Source organism: Carettochelys insculpta, chromosome 2 (assembly GCF_033958435.1).
Source record: "Carettochelys insculpta isolate YL-2023 chromosome 2, ASM3395843v1, whole genome shotgun sequence".
Lineage (NCBI taxonomy): Eukaryota > Metazoa > Chordata > Testudines > Carettochelyidae > Carettochelys > Carettochelys insculpta.
This window is the reverse complement of record NC_134138.1, coordinates 59,476,674-59,491,699: the sequence shown is the minus strand read 5'-3', so window position 1 is coordinate 59,491,699 and position 15,026 is coordinate 59,476,674.

The following is a 15,026-nucleotide window of genomic DNA, read 5'->3' as shown; positions in this document are numbered from 1 at the left end:
AGCAGTCTGGGCCAGCAGAGTCCTCTCCCAGGGGACTGGCAGTGGAGCCATGGTGGGAGGGTGGCAGGGGGGGCATCAGTGGGGGCATCAGGGGGCATCGGGGGGCCAGTGGGGGCTGGCAGGGGGGTGGTAGGAGGGGGCACCCAGACCAGGAGCTCCCAGTACGTGGCTGCCACATCTCTAAATGTAGAGAGGAATAGAGGAACTCCCCTCAGGCTGACTGGCCCCAGGCAGACTCCCCCTCCTTGAGGCAGTACCATCACTCAGTCAGCTATCTCGAGGTGGGGGTCCTCCACCAGCCAACTCTGGCTCTGCCGTGACTGAGCCCATCCTGGTGCTGGGGGTGGTTCTGGCTGGTCACTGTCCCTTGCCCTCCGGAGGGCTGTCAGGAATGACTGATGGGGCAAGGCTCTTCCAGCCCTCGGATGGTGCAGCTGTGAAAACAGGGGAAGAGAGGAACAGGCAGTGAGTACTAACCTCTGCCCTGTGGATCACACTCCCCCATCCCCTGTGGGCACCGGATCTTCATACCCTGTTCCCTGTCCATGAGTATGGTGGCCCTGTAGGCATCCCCTTTTGTGCGCCCCCCCCTCCCCGGGCAGGGTGTGGCACTCTCTGAGGGAGTAAATGCAGGTGGGTGCTTATGGGCTACATTCTCCTTCCAGAAGGGGAATGCAAATGCTGCCTACTGGAAATGCAATGAGGTGCTGATTTACATATCATGAACCTCAGTTGCTTAATGTCGGCCACTTGCAGTTCCGTAAGTGCTGTTTTCAAAAAAAACCAAACAAGCCATGTAAACAGGGTTCATTCAAAAACAAGCCCTGCTTTTGAAAGCATCCTTCTTCCTCATATTTTTCAGGAAGAAGGGTTATTTCAAAACACAGGTTTGTTTTCAAACGAACCTGGTCTACACTGTTTTTTTCCTGAAAATCGTATGCCCAGAACAGCGAGTGGCCACCATTATACAAATGAAGTGCATATTATGTAAATCAGTGCCTCATTTGCATTCTCCTTCTGAAGGGGGAATGTAGTGTAGACTCAGCCAAGAAGGTATTTTTGAAATAGCACCCAGCTATTTTGAAATACCATGTCTAGACACATACTGCCTATTTCAAAATAGTGCCTTCGGATGCCGTTATGGCTTATCTTGAAATAGCGCTATTCCATGTCTTAACAGCATCTATTTCAAAATAGCTATTTTGAAATAGGCTTTATTCCTCCTGCAATGAGTTTTACAAAATTCAAAATAATGTACCTGCTATTTTGAATTTATTTCACAATAGCATGTGCATAGCGCAGGTGCTTGCAAAGTTATTTCAAAATAACTGTTGTTACCTCAGATAAATTTTCTGTGTGGCCATAACCTCCATGAGCAGAACATACTTTTCTTTATGCTTATACATTACTCAGATTATTTGTTAAATAGCTTCTGCAAATAATTCTTTGTCTGTAGATTCTTACCTAACATGATTTTTTAAATGAGCTTCAATCGATGTTATAGTTTATTAAATTGGTCACATGTTATGCTTCTGTCTCTGAGTATGTGAGTATAATCAGGTAACTCATCTTAATCTTTGTATTTATATGTTCAACATACTATTTCTGTGAATACTCTCTGATATTCATTTAATATATGCTGTTTCTGCAAATTTTTCTGCCAGTAAACTCATTCACTAGGACAATCACAGAAAGCCACAAAGAGGCCGCAAACAAAGATGAAACAAACTAATTCTTTACTCAAGCTAATATTCACATAGCATTTGCCACAATTTAATAGTCACAACTAAAAAAATGATGAAAATGGAAAATATATTGTTATTGATTTGAAAAGAAACATTTTATACTCTTTACCATATTCAGTTCTCATCACAAAATGATCTGTTAACCCTGGGCTACAGCATTTCTGATCTGGTCTACCAACTAAGGTACCACAAGAGACCAGTGACTTGGAGAACAGTTATTAACACAACCCAGATTTGTTTGAAACTGCATGAATCATCATATTACTGAAGAATTCCATCTAATAAACTCTATTTCCACAACCCCATAAAGTTAGTGCTTATATCTGTTCCAACTCTAATGCTTTCTGATTACCCGGTGGAAAAGTTTGGTCTTGTTTCCGCTGGTTGTCATGATATACCCTAAACCAGTCATTGTTTGCAAAAAGTATGCAATCAGCAAAATGCATTTTTACAAATTATATCATTTGTGCAGGTTTATTTAGCATTCTGACTAATTTAAAACATGTCTCTGAAATATGCAATCGGTCTACTACTGATAAAGAAAACAAGCGAATTCATACCATACCAGTCCCAAAATTTCTGTTCTTGTGAACCATCCAGTCCATTCGTGTTATTCATTCTGTTTTAAACCATTGCATTTTTGTGTGAATCTATACATATTGTACAGTTGGCATAAGTGGATATTTAATACACCCCAGTATGATCCTGCAGTGAACTCCATATGGCTAGTTGTCCATGGGTAGTGTCCATCTCCATACAACACAGAGCAGGAACAGGCTCACATCCTAAGCAACTGAAAACAGAGACTATACCCTCTTTTCTGTTTGGTGAGTGCTTACACATTATAACTGCTACCAGAAATGTTAAATCATTTATACACATGAGAATCAGAGAAGAGGACTATCTGTTGTGTGTACAATGAATATACTCAGCTTTACACCAATGGGTCAGTGCTTCTTGCTACAATATCAGTGGTGCACACAGGAAAAAAAAGTTACTCAAATCCAGACATTCTGAATTATAGAACTGAAAAACAAGCTGGTGTTATGACAGTTTTGAAAAGGGTCTAGTCTTGCCAGCCAGTTATGTGCTTCAAGGGCCTTTAGCTGATTTATGCAGTACTTGTCCCAAAAATGCTGTATTGTATTACCTCAATATTTTATTCCTACCCACATAAAGGTTTGTTCTTACCTCAACAGTCCTCCAAAAATATTAAAATCAAAGAGATTTTCTGTTCAAAGGGAATGCATGCAAAACAAACCCTGTACTCTCTCCTGATCTTGAAGATTTACAACTAATTAATTCTATATCACTTATTCTAGACAGTTACGGTAGTGGCCAAATATTTTGAGAGACCTGAAATTAAAAAAGGAGCTACTTTAAAGTAAACTGTTGGACATTTTGAGCTTTCATGACAACATAGCTTCTGGTAAAAGACAAAAAAAAAAAAAGGAAAAATCAGAATTAGCAGGTCTTTAGTGTTATCACTTTTCTTTTTTTTCTTTTTCTATCCTCTTTTTTAAGCATTCATGTTAGCTGCCTGTTCTTGGGCAAAAGGAAACAGCAAGACCTTCCCTGCAGCAGGACCCTTAAAAGTATGGTTTAACAATTTTGACTAGCATGTTTGTGTATGTCTTAGTTCTTTTCTTTTTTCTGAGCAGTGTGTTGCACAAGACTTTTATGAGTTCAATATGTACCGTATCTGTTGACAGTTTGTATATAAACAAAAATTATTTGGTTTAGAGTCAGGGGAATTAAAGTACCCATAATGAAAAGCCATTGCTCTAAAACAACCTGATTGAATTATCAGGGAGTTCAAGGGTTGATCTTAAGCAGCTTCATTTCCCAGTTCCATTGACACCACTACCATTTCTTAGAATCATAGCTGTCTGCAGATGAAACTATTGCTGTTATTTAAAATGGCTCTTCCAGTTCCCAGATTTGAGGATCTTTCAAGGTGCAGGAAAATATGGTTGTTTTATCCTTCAGCTGTGGAACTGGTAAGGTAGAACTGAGTGGTCATTTAAAATCCTTATGGCTAAGGAGCTGAAGTATGATAGCAGATTTCTGAGAATCCATGCTATAGGCCTTGCTATCATTCTGAATGAGAAGGAGACGAAAACTGGGTGGAACAATATGGCGTATACCAAAAAAAGCAATTGTGTGGCAATTTAAAGACTAACAAAATAATTTATTGGGTGATGAGGAAGATTTTTGGGAAGAAGGGACCTCTGGAAGGAGGGCTTCCTTCCAGAAGACCCCCCAGGACCATGCTTCTACATGCCATTTTGGAGTCCAGAAGATGGTCTTCTGGACTCCAAATCATGTGACCTTATGCTAATGAGGCACCGGGAATTTACATGCATGCATCATTAGCATATTTCAGGGTGTTTATTAGCATGTGTAGAAACAGCCAAAATGTGCAGAAATCAAAAGAATGAAGAACTTTTTCCACCAGCCCTCTTCCATTCTCAGATGAGGAAGAGCTCCTTTTTCTGAAAGATTTATTCAGGACAAAAAATGTGTGTAGATGCCCTGGAGGCCCTTTTTTCAAAAGAGCAGTCCTCATGGCATGGGATTTTTCAGCTCCTGGCCCGTTTTTTCAAAAGACCGCGGGCTGTGTGGAAGCTGTCTAGCGAAAGAGCAGATCTATTTTTCGATCTGCTTTCTTGTGTGTGGACACACTCTTTCTAAAGAAGTGTTTTTTCAGAAGAGATCTTCCAGAAGAACTCCTTCTGGAAGAACTCTGTAGTGTAGATATAGCCTGTGAATACAACTTATAACATCACTCACTTCTCTGAATTAATAGTTTAGGAATCTTACCTTGTTCTCTACAGCAATAAAATGAACACCATTTAGAATGGAAATACATAACTTGAACAGATTGTTATGATAAAAACTAACCCAAATACTACATACCACATTTTTCAATGGTTTTCATGGATATTTTCTTGAGCAAGTGGGCCTCCAGGGTTGAATGAAGACAATCCAGGGCTTGTGGAACACGCCAAATGCACTTTGCTATGCTCCTACCTCCTGTCATGTCCCCATCTCTCCTTACAAGACCAGCATGTTTAATATCTATAATGAATGGGAAAGGTCACATCTCTGGAATTATTACTTCAACATGGCTCCCAATTCAGGAAGGCACCAGTTACATTTGGTTCATGTTTTCAAACTTTTCTTCCAGACTAGAATTTATTTTAAATAAACTGTGAGTCTGATCTCATCATGTGCCTCATGTAGCTGAAGTCCTAAGCAAGGCAATATAATTCCTGTGCCCTGCCTCAGACTCATACTCTCCATACAACTGCAGGATGTTGAGGACAAAGCTGAGCTGTTGTAGGCTTTAAACAGTGGTGAATGCAAACAACATGCAGTTTCCATAATCCATCAGAAAATGGTAAGTGCAAGCAAGTACAGTTCTGAGAATTTCTATTTTACATAAAATGCCACTTCAGCTGTCTCTCTAAGTCCTGAGGCAAATTACTAACTTGGTTCTTCGTGTTATAAAGTTTGGCACCTCTGTTCTGAAATGTGCAGAGAAGAACTTGTGTGGGAAAGTGTACTCGTTTAAGAATGAAATGAAGAGTTGCAACAGTGAGAGTTCCATAAACTCTTTAAAACATGTAGACATACATAACTCATAGAGCTGGGAGTTGGAACTTCATCTTTTATACTGATAAAGTTCACACTGAGAAGTCATTGAGTCCAGTCCTCCACACTCACAGCAGGATCTATCACCGTACCTGATAGACTTTGTTATTGCTATTTTTTTTAATCTGACCTACTCCAGACCCTTGAAATGCCTTTTCAAGGGCTGAGCTCATAACTCTCAGTTTACATGGCCAATGCGCTAAACCCTGAGCCATTTCTCTCCCTGCACTCTTTATATGAATGAGGAACTGAACAGTAGTGTAAAATACAAAGATGAAGTTCCAACTTGATATCCGTGTGGCACTACCAGTGGCCAACATGCTGTTCTATGCTTCACACCGTATTGATTTTTTTCATATCCATAGTAATAATAATAATATTGTAACATTTATTTCTGTACTGTTTGGGCCAGTTTCTGCCCAGAAGTTTGTACATACAGTTCACTGTTGATTTTGAAAGATGTGCACAAACTGAACTTGTATCAGTATAATTTAGAAATAGTCCACCTATTTGCAGTGTGAATTCATAAATGAAATATGTACAGTCAAATATTCAGTTAACAAAATAATTTTTTCTACGTATTTCCAAATTCTTGAAATGAAGCCGTTTTAAAACTAAGGAAGGCACATTCAAATATGTGCTTTTCTACAAAATTAAAACACAAATTGTATAAGCTGCTTACACAGATAGCATTTAAGAAACACTACTCATGCCTCCAGCAATGTTACAAGCCATTTGGTTTAAAAAAATAAACTAAAAACAATATAAATGTTCACAACCAAAACTTGTGAACTGTGAAAGTTTAGTCTGTTTTGAGAAACTGTAGACAAATGATCCATCCATGGAATTTTCTATGTGATATGAGAAGCACTTTACAAAGATAGGGGCCAGCAGATATGGCTTTCCCTTTTTACAGATGGCAGAAATGAGACAGGCAGGTTAAGTAGCTTTCCCAGTCACAAAGTACCAGTTGCCATGTGGGAACCAGAACTTGGGCTTCCTGATGCCCTGTCTCATGGTCTAACTACCAGACCACAGTACCCTGGGATGGCTCATAACATTAATCTGAAGATAGGCTAATATACATTCTAATTGTTTACTCAGAGCCTAGTCCAGAAAGAACATTCGTGCAAAGAAGGAATATTAAAGGCTCTTTTTTAGGCATTCAGTTTTGCAAAGTAGGCAATAGAACCTGAGGGGGAATGAGAACCTTCTGTCGTGTGCTGAGTGTCCTCATGTCCCAGTGAAGTCAATGGAAAATGAGGGTGCACAGGTCCTTTCAGAAAGGTGCAGTATGACCAGGCCCTGGCTTTTCATATTTGAATGGCTTATCCCCTTGCTGTTGATTACCCATACAAATGCTGGAGCTCCATGTGCGTGCTGATTCATCTCTTCATGCCACAGGAAATGCAAAGGAAGTATTTTTTGTTTATAAACTTAGATGCAGAATCTGAAATATAAAGGCCATGCAACAGCAGCAAAATTAATAATGCTTCTCAGCTCTCATATTCTGTTCTGCACCTGCAGAATACTTCCAGAACTTTAGCTAATTATGCATATTTCCAAATAAATAAATACATTTTAAAAGATAAAAATTAAAAAGTGTATATCTTACAGAATTGGAGAATTGTGCATATATTTATAAATGTGATATAGGGACATTTCTCTTCTTGATATACCATTGCTGGAAGCTCACCCATTTTTAAGATGAAAACCACTGTCCAAAAGACTGATCTGTGCTGCTAAATACATCTGCTACATCTAGATTCAGCCTTTGGCGGGGCACAGCAAATTTGAGTATGAGTGTGAAAAATAGACATAGGTGCTGAGCTGTCCTGTAGTGACGAGGTAGATAGAGTTCACTCAATAATAAATAGCAACACCATAATGTATAGCATACTAATAAGAATTGTTTGGTTTTTCTAAGCTACTCCTTAGGCCCAAAACATCTAATGCCTTTTATTTTCAAATGTTGCAGTGCGGCAATCCCCTCTCCACTGAAGAAGGGACTTAGACCTCTAAACACTCTCCCTATCAGTGCCGCACACTCAATAACCACAGGCTCTGTGCAGCCACTGCACAATGTTATCAGCCTCTGCTAATTTGGGACATGAAAGGTCTAAACAGAGACCCAAACTCAAATGACAGCTACTAGGCCAATGACGGGCAACAATGAATTCTGAGTGGGCCACATGAGTGGCCCCTCTTCACTTCAGTGAGCTGCAGCAACCCTCAGTCCACTGGGGCTCCTCACAGTGGCACCAGAGCCCTGCACTTCCTACTCCTTTCCCTCCCTCCATCCTTCCCTCCAAGCACTTTCAGAATGCACAAATTGCCTGGTTCATGGTCCATCACCACTTCCTTACCTTTCTCCCAGAGCTGAAATGCATGCTTCAAAGAGGTGGGAAGGAGGGGGAGCAGTAAGAAGTGTGGGGGCCTTGGTGTGCAAGAAGCATGTGAAGGAGGGGACAACCAGGGGGTGCACCAACCACAAGTGGAGTCCTGGTGAACAGTACACAGCCCATGGGCCTCAGGCTGCCCATCACTGTGGTATGCTGTGAAGAGAAAGCCGGGCTGATTCTTCTGCTGATGTTGGGAACTTGGATGGTTATGTAAAAGAAACACCCCATGTCCATTATTTTGACTGACATATCAGCTTCTTCATATATTTTATTATAATTTTACATCCACCATCTTTGTTTAGGGAGCAAGGATGGTCTTGTATGCTACATCTACACTACAGCAATCTGTCAACAGAAGTTACTGTCAGAAGATATCTTTCAACAGAACTGTTAACTGCTTGCTGTCACACAGGAAAGCAGATTGCTTTGTCAATATGCTGTCAACAGAATGGCCAACCTGAAGCACAGCAGACAGGGCTGCCTGGTTACCCAGAATCCCTGTCTTTTGACAGGCAGCTTCCTGGAGACCCCTCCCAGAATCCCTCGGAGGGCCCTCCCAGCCCGTCTGCATGGCTTTCTTGTTGAGAGATGCTGTCAACAGAGACATTCTGCCTCGTGAGGAAGAGACAGAAGGCCGTTGACAAAAGTGCCAAGTTCTGTTGACAGAATGTTGACAGAATGCATTTTTAGTGTGAACACTCTGCAGGTATTGTCAGTAAAACACCTGTTTTGTTGACAAAACCCTCTAGTGTAGCCATAGCCATAGTATTTATAGCACAAGATTTAGAGTCAGGAGCCCTGAGATTCATACCAAGCTATGACATTGCTCTGGGACCAGGGTGAAATCATTTTAACACTGAGCTATTAATTTCAGTGGAAGTTTGGAACCTAAATACCTTCAAGATCAGGTCCCTAGGCTACATTTGTCAAAAATGGTCACTGAATTTTAGATATCTCAATGTTTACGCACCCAACTTGAGATACCTTGCATCTGATTTTCACGAGAACTGAGCATCCAGGAACCCCAGTGAAATTATAAGAAACTGGAAATTGTGTCCTAATTTTTTTCTGTCCTTCAGTTTCTCCATCTGAGGAAGGGACACATCACTTACCTTTATTACCAAGTGTTAATTATTCTGTGAAAAATGCATTGAGATAATCATATGGTGGTTATATACAAGCACACGGTGGCTACGTCTACACGTGAAGCCTACATCGAAGTAGCCTATTTCGATGTCGCCACATCGAAATAGGCTATTTCGATGAATAACGTCTACACGTCGTCCAGGGCTGGCAACGTCGATGTTCAACATCGACGTTGCGCAGCACCACATCGAAATAGGCGCAGTGAGGGAACGTCTACACGCCACAGTAGCACACATCGAAATAAGGGTGCCAGGCACAGCTGCAGACAGGGTCACACAGCGGACTCAACAGCCAGCTGCTCCCTTAAAGGGCCCCTCCCAGACACACTTGCACTAAACACCACAAGATCCACAGAGCCGATAACGAGTTGCAGACCCTGTGCATGCAGCATGAATCCCCTGCTGCAGCAGCAGCAGCCAGAAGCCCTGGGCTAAGGGCTGCTGCACACGGTGACCATAGAGCCCCGCACGGGCTGGAGAGACAGCGTCTCTCAACCCCCCAGCTGATGGCTGCCATGGAGGACCCCACAATTTCGATGTTGCGGGACGCGGATCGTCTACACGGTCCCTACTTCGACGTTCAACGTCGAAGTAGGGCGCTATTCCGATCCCCTCATGAGGTTAGCGACTTCAACGTCTCGCCGCCTAACGTCGAAGTTAACTTCGAAATAGCACCCGACGTGTGTAGCCACGACGGGCGCTATTTCGAAGTTAGTGCCACTACTTCGAAGTAGCATGCACGTGTAGACACAGCTGGTATTATTAAATCATAATATCTTTTTCTCATTTTGTTGAGAGGCAGATGCTGGGTCTACACTCTGTGCAGAAGGCAGAACGCTTAGGTTCGATTGTCTGATATGCTGCGTCATACATGCACAAAACAGCGTATTCCAGGGTCGATATTGACCCGGAACTCCTTGCGAGCTGCAAGGATTAAGGAATGCTGAAGGGAGAAGCACTTCCATTGGCATTCTGCAGTCAGTACAAGGATGAATATCAACAGCTCCAAAATTGATTTTTGGTATGCAGTTGGAGTACCTAAAATTGCATAGCAACTGTCAATATTCCAGGTAAGTGGAGACCCATCCAGAGGAAGAAAACAAAGTTGGTTTTCAATAGTGTCTGCAGTTTTACTCATTTGAGTTGCAAGTAATTCTGAACAAGATCCAGAATGATATTTTTGCTATGCCCCAGCTGATTATGTTAGAAAGGGGCCTTCTTTCCCCCTTAACTCCATATACACATATTGTATAAACAGTCCCTTCTACGCTCTTCATTTAATTAAAAGCACAGAATGTAAAATATGGATAAACATTCATGAAGAGCCAGACATTTTTTTTTCTTTCGTGGACATAATGTGACAGATAAATTATCTGAAAAATTGATGTGATTTAAAACAATGTTTTGGATTCAACCTTAAAATAATCCTGAAACAAATAAAGGCCCCAGTGTGACAGAACAGGGACGTCTAGACAGACCAAGAGATTCATAGCAATGAGGGGAGGAAATACCGATAAATTATGGAGGCTTGAATGTATTAAGAACTACCTGGAAGGTGCTGGCTGCCCTGCCTGGTATCAGTGAGAGCACATGATGTTTAACAACTTGCAGGGTCAGCTCATAAAGTACTGTATTGTCTTTACTATTTAACATGCACCAGCTGCTCTTAAAATCTGTAGCCCCTGAGCACATGTCTGATCCCACCTGCTATGTTTCATATTTACCTTTACCTTATTCTATGGGGATGCTATTTGCTGTGGTGTCAGGTTTCTCCTTCCTGGTTTTCCAAGCAAGAACCATTATTTTGATTTTTCAGTGGACCCCCAAAACTAAGTGACGTGACATTTTATTTTAGAAATACATGGTACCAAACACGTGATTGTGTCTAAATGAGATACAACAATTTTCTTCCACAACTGTTCATTTTTAACTCATTTGAGAATGGTATGTTACAATTATATGGAGACACTTCACTGAATACTTAGTGGTATTTTGCTCCACAGATTACCCTCACTTGTGTTTACTGTATCCATTCACTGGCCTCTATGTTTTCTTACTATAAAGGGCATTTGACATGGGGCAGTGAAATAATTCATACGAAGATAGGTAATATTTTAAGACTATCTTAAAATTAAATATGACCACTGCTAAAAGATGTAATGCAGAAGCATAAAATATGTATGAAATTATGTAAATATGTTGGAAAATGTCTTCCAGCTAAACTTGTCTACCAGTTTTCTGAAGACTTGCCAAAACTGAAATAAAAGCCACATTGAGTAGAATGTTTAGACATCTGGATACCTTTCCTTTAAATTCCAGGAAAATATTCTGTATCTAGTTTGAACTGCAGCTACCTAAGTCCCTATTTCCACTACAGTCAAAATAGTTATTCTTTGTAATTTCCTGTTTGTCATATTACTTCTCTTCAACCAGCTGATCAAAGATACTCTCAATATTTTTGTAACTGTTTTTCCTGCCTAATTTTCTAGTTAGTATTTTAACAGGCACAAGATCTCAAGCCAAATTTTTTTTTCCTTTGACCTGCTCAGACTTTCAATCTTCAGGCTTTGGACTTCATTCTGCTGCCAATGCTTGTACATTTTATTAAAAATGAATTGAACACTGCAAAAAATATTAACAAAGTTCAGCAGTTCACCAAATTTAATGTCAAAAATTATTTCTCCAGTCATGTTCATGTCACAGGAAATTCCTTGAATACTGAATCTATCACAGGCAATTTCAACGAGTTATAAAACCAGGAAGTAGGCCTTATACCATTATGTGGCAATTTTCTCTTAAAATACTTTATGTGGGTCTATGAAAAAAATAGTTTGTTTAATTTAGTTTGGTCAGACATGGCACATTTAGTCTCATTGTAATTTTACTGAAAAAAATTCCAGGCTGAGCTCAAGTTTAGTCAGCAATTACTTAATTAAATGTTAATAAAATTTACAGAAAGAGTAGCACTCATTCCATGATTCTGTAGAGCTATTATTCCTTCCACACTGAAAAGTGGAATTCACGCAAGCTGTGAAAAAAGCAAAAGCATGCAGACCTGTGTTTTTTCCATTGCCATATCATATTATATCAGAGGGGTCACCGTGTTAGTCTGTATCTGCAAAAAATGAGAAGTCTTGTGGTACTTTACAGACTAACAGATTTTTGGAGCATAAATTTTTGTGGGCAGAAACCTACTTTGTCAGATGCATTGGATCCATACCATATTTAGTTTAATGTTACTAAACAGCACAAGTAAAAAGCTCAGAACAAGGTATCCCAAACTTCAGCAAGAAACATCCCTGGCTTCAGCCTTGAAATTGATGCAGACTTTGAAACATGTAAATTAATTCTACCAAGGGCAAGTGAATAACATGTATTCTCTTTCTAGAGCTCCTGAGCTTCTCCATATGTGACGTTCTTTGTTGTCTCAGCACAACAGATGTGTATGATCACTTGTGAAAATATCAGTCTGCATCCTACAGGACCCACCTGAAGAGGTAAGGGTTTGGTTTTTTTTTGTTTTTGTTTTTGTTTTTTTTTTAGCTTTGTACACATTACATTTACAATATGTAAACCCATTAGATGTAAAAGGCTGAAAATAGTTTTATGATAAACTTATGGGCTATGGTTACACTACAGCAATCTGTCAACAAAAATCACTATAGTTGTGTCTACAATACAAAGTTTTGTCTACAGAAGAGGCCTTCAGTCATCAAAATTAGGGTGCATCCACACTACAAATGTGTTCTGTTTAAAATCTGTTAACAGAACGCAGCAGTTTTCCCAGCAGAGTCGTGTCTTGAAAGTCTGAGGCATAGAGCCTCTGTAGACAGAGTCCATCAACAGAAAAATAGTGTAGATGCTCCAGGAGGCCCTCTGTTGACAGAGATGGCTTCCGGTTCACCAGGCATCCCTCTATTAGTAGATCTTCCAGTTGCCTGTTTTGTCAACAGAGGGCGGGGCAGTCTGACTGCTCTCTGTCGACAGAGGACACTGACAAGGGGAGCCTGTATTTGGTGTGGATGTGTTCTGTAGACAGAGGTTCTGTTGGGAAACATCTGTTGACAGAACTCTTTAGTGTAGACATGGCACATCAGAAGAGATTTCCCAATAAAAAATCTGTTGACAGAAGGCAGCCACACACAAAAGCATATCGAAGGAGTGATCCAATCTGTTGACAGAGTGGCTGGACTGCCCAGTTGCTCTCTTGACAAAACAGGCACGTAGAAGCACAGCAGGCAGGCCTGCCCATTGTTCTGGAAGGCCCCTCAGAGCCCCTACACAGCTTTTTTGTCAACAGAATCTGTCAACGGCAATCTTATGCTTCATGGATGAAAGGCAGAACACATCCAGCAAAAGTGCTGAGTTTTTTTTGCAAACTGTCAACAAAATGCATTTTACGTGTGAACGTTACGCCAGTGTTGTCAACAAAACTGGGGTTTTGTCAGTAAAACTTACCTGTGTAACCCTAGCCATACAGAGAAACCCACATCACAACCCCAGATTTGGCCACCTGCAAATTTAAGAGATATTCAAACCTGCATCTGAATCCATATCCAAATTTTGTGAAAGATGTTCTCCCTGATTATGGGCCATATAAAATCCCTGATACAAACATATTTGAACATGGAGGAGTTAGAAATCAAGAGACAATCTTTGCAGCTTGATCCCATTTCTAGTAAAACAGAGGGCACAATCCTACACACCCTTAGAAACATGAATAGTTATTACTTACATGAGTAGTCTTCTTGACTTCAGTGGGACCATTTAGGCTATGTCCAGACTGCAGGCTTCTGTCGGCAAAACTGTTGGGAGAAGTTTTGTCAACTGTGCATGCATCCAGACTGCAGATCTCTTGGAAGAGTTCAGCTGGTCGGGAGCATTCTGCCAACATCCCTTTACACCTCATTCCACAAAGAAGGGGAGTCTCAACAGAGGAGTTTTCTGACATTTGGGCCCCATGTGGATGGGCCAAATGTCAGAAAAGCCTCTAACAACAGAACCGTTGGGAAAAGATACACAAATTGCAGTGTGCAATTTGTGTAGCTTTTGCTGACAGTTCCCGGTAGTCTAGACACAGCTTTAGATACGTAAGCATTTACAGGACAGGGCTCACTGAATTACATACAGAGCGCAATGTAAAACTAATATATAGGAGTTCAGCAAAACAACTTCCACAAAAATGGAAAAAAAGCAATGTAAGAGAAGAATGATCATTCTAGGTAATAAAACTCTCTTTTGATGTTGATATACAGAACAGCACGTCTGCTTGCTCCAGATGGCCTTTGACACTGGTAGTGAGTATACTGAGGAGCTGGTATATCTTTGGTTGAAAACATTTCACTTGCAAGCATATATGGGCCTCTCCATAGTTTTGTTTTTCTTTTAAGAACAAAAGTCAAAACTTTTCTTTTAGTTAGAGAAGGACCTAGTTAGAAATACCTATTATCAACTGATACAAAAATAATTCTTTGTGTGTTAAAGAGTTACCTGACCCAGCAATTAACTGGTAAAATTAGGTTAGGTTTTCAGAATATAAAGTAATTACCTGAACATGAGTAGCTGACATGTGACAAAACATATCTCATTGGTATTTCATTCCACTCCTAACACAAAGTCAAAGGATGAAGAAAATAAAGGGAAATGATGAGGGGAAAAAAAAAGTAAAGCGGTAAGGGAAAATATGCTAATAGCACTGCTGACTTTCTTCTATGGATTCCCTTAAGCATAAAGCAAACAGGGCATACTGTGTCATACTGGTGGATGTACAGAAGCATAAATGCATATTACATGCAAAAAACCTCCTATGATAACACAACATTGATAACTGCAAGCTCGAACTACTTGAAGTTAGGGCTCATGAAGGAATGATTTGAGCTACATTACATATCTATACCTTGCCTAGTCTTGCTTTTTTGGTTAATGGTAGTTTTGTTCTTTGGCTTACAGTGATACCATAAAGCATGCAGCATACAGGCTGTGTTATGTGAATGAATAAAACCTGAAAGTTTAAATTTGCAGTTTCCCCCACTGAGAAGACTTGGCCACAGCCCCCACAACTTTCAGGCTGGCCACAA